Source organism: Accipiter gentilis, unplaced genomic scaffold, assembly GCF_929443795.1.
Source record: "Accipiter gentilis unplaced genomic scaffold, bAccGen1.1, whole genome shotgun sequence".
NCBI classification, from domain to species: Eukaryota; Metazoa; Chordata; class Aves; order Accipitriformes; family Accipitridae; genus Astur; species Astur gentilis.
The window spans coordinates 354,187-360,745 of record NW_026060868.1 but is presented as its reverse complement, the minus strand read 5'-3'; positions in this window follow the sequence as shown (position 1 = coordinate 360,745).

Below are 6,559 nucleotides of genomic sequence, written 5' to 3'. Positions count from 1 at the left end.
AAAGATAGGCTGCAGAGGGATAGTGAAGACCTGCAAGAGCTTTCAGGGCTGGCACCTTCCTTGTGGGAGAAGGAGCCAGACGTTTGCCTTTTCAGAAAAAGTTTCTGCCGAGAACGAGCACCGTGACATGCGGAGTCTCTGGGAAAGCACAGATCCCCAGTTCTGTTGCGGCTAAAGATAGGCTGCAGAGGGATACTGAAGAAGAGCAAGATCTTTCAGGGCTGGCACCTTCCTTGTGGGAGAAGGAGCCAGACGTTTGCCTTTTCAGAAAAAGTTTCTGCCGAGAACGAGCACCGTGACATGCTGAGTCTCTGGGAAAGCAGAGATCCCCAGTGCTGTTGCGGCTAAAGATAGGCTGCAGAGGGATAGTGAAGACCAGCAAGAGCTTTCAGGGCTGGCACCTTCCTTGTGGGAGAAGGAGCCGAGGTTTGCCTTTTCAGAAAAAGTTTCTGCCGAGAACGAGCACCGTGACATGCTGAGTCTCTGGGAAAGCAGAGATCCCCAGTGCTGTTGTGCCTGTGGATAGGCTGCAGGGGGAAGGTGAAGACAAGCAAGATCTTTCAGGGCTGGCACCTTCCTTGTGGGAGAAGGAGCCAGACGTTTGCCTTTTCAGAAAAAGTTTCTGCCGAGAACGAGCACCGTGACATGCTGAGTCTCTGGGAAAGCAGAGATCCCCAGTGCTGTTGCGGCTAAAGATAGGCTGCAGAGGGATAGTGAAGACCTGCAAGAGCTTTCCGGGCTGGCACCTTCCTTGTGGGAGAAGGAGCCAGACGTTTGCCTTTTCAGAAAAAGTTTCTGCCGAGAATGAGCACCGTGACATGCTGAGTCTCTGGGAAAGCACAGATCCCCAGTGCTGTTGCGGCTAAAGATAGGCTGCAGAGGGATAGTGAAGACCTGCAAGAGCTTTCAGGGCTGGCACCTTCCTTGTGGGAGAAGGAGCCAGACGTTTGCCTTTTCAGAAAAAGTTTCTGCCGAGAACGAGCACCGTGACATGCTGAGTCTCTGGGAAAGCAGAGATCCCCAGAGCTGTTGTGCCTGTGGATAGGCTGCAGGGGGACGGTGAAGACCAGCAAGATCTTTCAGGGCTGGCACCTTCCTTGTGGGAGAAGGAGCCAGACGTTTGCCTTTTCAGAAAAGGCTCTGCCGACAGCGAGCACCATGAGATGCTGAGTCTCTGGGAAAGCAGAGATCCCCAGTGCTGTTGTGCCTGTGGATAGGCTGCAGAGGGTAGTGAAGACCTGCAAGAGCTTTCAGGGCTGGCACCTTCCTTGTGGGAGAAGGAGCCAGACGTTTGCCTTTTCAGAAAAAGTTTCTGCCGAGAACGAGCACCGTGACATGCTGAGTGTCTGGGAAAGCAGAGATCCCCAGTGCTGTTGTGCCTGTGGATAGGCTGCAGGGGGACGGTGAAGACCAGCAAGATCTTTCACGGCTGGCACCTTCCTTGTGGGAGAAGGAGCCAGACGTTTGCCTTTTCAGAAAAAGTTTCTGCCGAGAACGAGCACCGTGACATGCTGAGTCTCTGGGAAAGCAGAGATCCCCAGTGCTGTTGCGGCTAAAGATAGGCTGCAGAGGGATAGTGAAGACCTGCAAGAGCTTTCAGGGCTGGCACCTTCCTTGTGGGAGAAGGAGCCAGACGTTTGCCTTTTCAGAAAAAGTTTCTGCCGAGAACGAGCACCGTGACATGCGGAGTCTCTGGGAAAGCACAGATCCCCAGTTCTGTTGCGGCTAAAGATAGGCTGCAGAGGGATACTGAAGAAGAGCAAAATCGTTCAGGGCTGGCGCCTTCCTTGTGGGAGAAGTAGCCAGACGTTTGCCTTTTCAGAAAAAGTTTCTGCCGAGAACGAGCACCGTGACATGCTGAGTCTCTGGGAAAGCAGAGATCCCCAGTGCTGTTGCGGCTAAAGATAGGCTGCAGAGGGATAGTGAAGACCTGCAAGATCTTTCAGGGCTGGCACCTTCCTTGTGGGAGAAGGAGCCAGACGTTTGCCTTTTCAGAAAAAGTTTCTGCCGAGAACGAGCACCGTGACATGCTGAGTGTCTGGGAAAGCAGAGATCCCCAGTGCTGTTGCGGCTAAAGATAGGCTGCAGAGGGATAGTGAAGACCAGCAAGAGCTTTCAGGGCTGGCACCTTCCTTGTGGGAGAAGGAGCCAGACGTTTGCCTTTTCAGAAAAAGTTTCTGCCGAGAACGAGCACCGTGACATGCTGAGTCTCTGGGAAAGCAGAGATCCCCAGTGCTGTTGCGGCTAAAGATAGGCTGCAGAGGGATAGTGAAGACCTGCAAGAGCTTTCAGGGCTGGCACCTTCCTTGTGGGAGAAGGAGCCAGACGTTTGCCTTTTCAGAAAAAGTTTCTGCCGAGAACGAGCACCGTGACATGCTGAGTCTCTGGGAAAGCAGAGATCCCCAGAGCTGTTGTGCCTGTGGATAGGCTGCAGGGGGACGGTGAAGACCAGCAAGATCTTTCAGGGCTGGCACCTTCCTTGTGGGAGAAGGAGCCAGACGTTTGCCTTTTCAGAAAAAGTTTCTGCCGAGAACGAGCACCGTGACATGCTGAGTCTCTGGGAAAGCAGAGATCCCCAGTGCTGTTGTGCCTGTGGATAGGCTGCAGGGGCACCGTAAAGACCAGCAAGATCTTTCAGGGCTGGCACCTTCCTTGTGGGAGAAGGAGCCAGACGTTTGCCTTTTCAGAAAAAGTTTCTGCCGAGAACGAGCACCGTGACATGCTGAGTCTCTGGGAAAGCAGAGATCCCCAGTGCTGTTGCGGCTAAAGATAGGCTGCAGAGGGATAGTGAAGACCAGCAAGAGCTTACAGGGCTGGCACCTTCCTTGTGGGAGAAGGAGCCAGACGTTTGCCTTTTCAGAAAAAGTTTCTGCCGAGAACGAGCACCGTGACATGCTGAGTCTCTGGGAAAGCAGAGATCCCCAGTGCTGTTGCGGCTAAAGATAGGCTGCAGAGGAATAGTGAAGACCTGCAAGAGCTTTCAGGGCTGGCAGCTTCCTTGTGGGAGAAGGAGCCAGACGTTTGCCTTTTCAGAAAAAGTTTCTGCCGAGAACGAGCACCGTGACATGCGGAGTCTCTGGGAAAGCAGAGATCCCCAGAGCTGTTGCGGCTAAAGATAGGCTGCAGAGGGATAGTGAAGACCAGCAAGAGCTTTCAGGGCTGGCACCTTCCTTGTGGGAGAAGGAGCCAGACGTTTGCCTTTTCAGAAAAAGTTTCTGCCGAGAACGACCACCGTGACATGCTGAGTCTCTGGGAAAGCAGAGATCCCCAGTGCTGTTGCGGCTAAAGATAGGCTGCAGAGGGATAGTGAAGACCTGCAAGATCTTTCAGGGCTGGCACCTTCCTTGTGGGAGAAGGAGCCAGACGTTTTCCTTTTCAGAAAAAGTTTCTGCCGAGAACGACCACCGTGACATGCTGAGTCTCTGGGAAAGCAGAGATCCCCAGTGCTGTTGTGCCTGTGGATAGGCTGCAGGGGGACGGTGAAGACCAGCAAGATCTTTCCGGGCTGGCACCTTCCTTGTGGGAGAAGGAGCCAGACGTTTGCCTTTTCAGAAAAAGTTTCTGCCGAGAACGAGCACCGTGACATGCAGAGTCTCTGGGAAAGCACAAATCCCCAGTTCTGTTGCGGCTAAAGATAGGCTGCAGAGGGATACTGAAGAAGAGCAAGATCTTTCAGGGCTGGCACCTTCCTTGTGGGAGAAGGAGCCAGACGTTTGCCTTTTCAGAAAAAGTTTCTGCCGAGAACGAGCACCGTGACATGCTGAGTCTCTGGGAAAGCAGAGATCCCCAGTGCTGTTGCGGCTAAAGATAGGCTGCAGGGGCACCGAAAAGACCAGCAAGATCTTTCAGGGCTGGCACCTTCCTTGTGGGAGAAGGAGCCAGACGTTTGCCTTTTCAGAAAAAGTTTCTGCCGAGAACGAGCACCGTGACATGCTGAGTCTCTGGGAAAGCACAGATCCCCAGTTCTGTTGCGGCTAAAGATAGGCTGCAGAGGGATACTGAAGAATAGCAAAATCGTTCAGGGCTGGCGCCTTCCTTGTGGGAGAAGGAGCCAGACGTTTGCCTTTTCAGAAAAAGTTTCTGCCGAGAACGAGCACCGTGACATGCTGAGTCTCTGGGAAAGCAGAGATCCCCAGTGCTGTTGTGCCTGTGGATAGGCTGCAGGGGCACCGTAAAGACCAGCAAGATCTTTCACGGCTGGCACCTTCCTTGTGGGAGAAGGAGCCAGACGTTTGCCTTTTCAGAAAAAGTTTCTGCCGAGAACGAGCACCGTGACATGCTGAGTGTCTGGGAAAGCAGAGATCCCCAGTGCTGTTGCGGCTAAAGATAGGCTGCAGAGGGATAGTGAAGACCAGCAAGAGCTTTCAGGGCTGGCACCTTCCTTGTGGGAGAAGGAGCCAGACGTTTGCCTTTTCAGAAAAAGTTTCTGCCGAGAACGAGCACCGTGACATGCTGAGTCTCTGGGAAAGCAGAGATCCCCAGTGCTGTTGTGCCTGTGGATAGGCTGCAGGGGGAAGGTGAAGACCAGCAAGATCTTTCACGGCTGGCACCTTCCTTGTGGGAGAAGGAGCCAGACGTTTGCCTTTTCAGAAAAAGTTTCTGCCGAGAACGAGCACCGTGACATGCTGAGTCTCTGGGAAAGCAGAGATCCCCAGTGCTGTTGCGGCTGAAGATAGGCTGCAGAGGGATAGTGAAGACCAGCAAGAGCTTTCAGGGCTGGCACCTTCCTTGTGGGAGAAGGAGCCGAGGTTTGCCTTTTCAGAAAAAGTTTCTGCCGAGAACGAGCACCGTGACATGCTGAGTCTCTGGGAAAGCAGAGATCCCCAGTGCTGTTGTGCCTGTGGATAGGCTGCAGGGGGAAGGTGAAGACCAGAAAGATCTTTCAGGGCTGGCACCTTCCTTGTGGGAGAAGGAGCCAGACGTTTGCCTTTTCAGAAAAAGTTTCTGCCGAGAACGAGCACCGTGACATGCTGAGTCTCTGGGAAAGCAGAGATCCCCAGAGCTGTTGTGCCTGTGGATAGGCTGCAGAGGGTAGTGAAGACCTGCAAGAGCTTTCAGGGCTGGCACCTTCCTTGTGGGAGAAGGAGCCAGACGTTTGCCTTTTCAGAAAAAGTTTCTGCCGAGAACGAGCACCGTGACATGCTGAGTGTCTGGGAAAGCAGAGATCCCCAGTGCTGTTGTGCCTGTGGATAGGCTGCAGGGGGACGGTGAAGACCAGCAAGATCTTTCAGGGCTGGCACCTTCCTTGTGGGAGAAGGAGCCAGACGTTTGCCTTTTCAGAAAAAGTTTCTGCCGAGAACGAGCACCGTGACATGCTGAGTCTCTGGGAAAGCAGAGATCCCCACTGCTGTTCTGCCTGTGGATAGGCTGCAGGGGGACAGTGAAGACCAGCAAGATCTTTCAGGGCTGGCACCTTCCTTGTGGGAGAAGGAGCCAGACGTTTGCCTTTTCAGAAAAGGCTCTGCCGACAGCGAGCACCATGAGATGCTGAGTCTCTGGGAAAGCAGAGATCCCCAGTGCTGTTGTGCCTGTGGATATGCTGCAGAGGGATAGTGAAGACCTGCAAGAGCTTTCAGGGCTGGCACCTTCCTTGTGGGAGAAGGAGCCAGACGTTTGCCTTTTCAGAAAAAGTTTCTGCCGAGAACGAGCACCGTGACATGCTGAGTCTCTGGGAAAGCAGAGATCCCCAGTGCTGTTGCGGCTAAAGATAGGCTGCAGGGGGACGGTGAAGACCAGCAAGATCTTTCACGGCTGGCACCTTCCTTGTGGGAGAAGGAGCCAGACGTTTGCCTTTTCAGAAAAAGTTTCTGCCGAGAACGAGCACCGTGACATGCTGAGTCTCTGGGAAAGCAGAGATCCCCAGTGCTGTTGCGGCTAAAGATAGGCTGCAGAGGGATAGTGAAGACCTGCAAGATCTTTCAGGGCTGGCACCTTCCTTGTGGGAGAAGGAGCCATACGTTTGCCTTTTCAGAAAAAGTTTCTGCCGAGAACGAGCACCGTGACATGCTGAGTCTCTGGGAAAGCAGAGATCCCCAGTGCTGTTGTGCCTGTGGATAGGCTGCAGGGGCACCGTAAAGACCAGCAAGATCTTTCACGGCTGGCACCTTCCTTGTGGGAGAAGGAGCCAGACGTTTGCCTTTTCAGAAAAAGTTTCTGCCGAGAACGAGCACCGTGACATGCTGAGTCTCTGGGAAAGCAGAGATCCCCAGTGCTGTTGCGGCTAAAGATAGGCTGCAGAGGGATAGTGAAGACCAGCAAGAGCTTTCAGGGCTGGCACCTTCCTTGTGGGAGAAGGAGCCGAGGTTTGCCTTTTCAGAAAAAGTTTCTGCCGAGAACGAGCACCGTGACATGCTGAGTCTCTGGGAAAGCAGAGATCCCCAGTGCTGTTGTGCCTGTGGATAGGCTGCAGGGGGAAGGTGAAGACCAGAAAGATCTTTCAGGGCTGGCACCTTCCTTGTGGGAGAAGGAGCCAGACGTTTGCCTTTTCAGAAAAAGTTTCTGCCGAGAACGAGCACCGTGACATGCTGAGTCTCTGGGAAAGCAGAGATCCCCAGAGCTG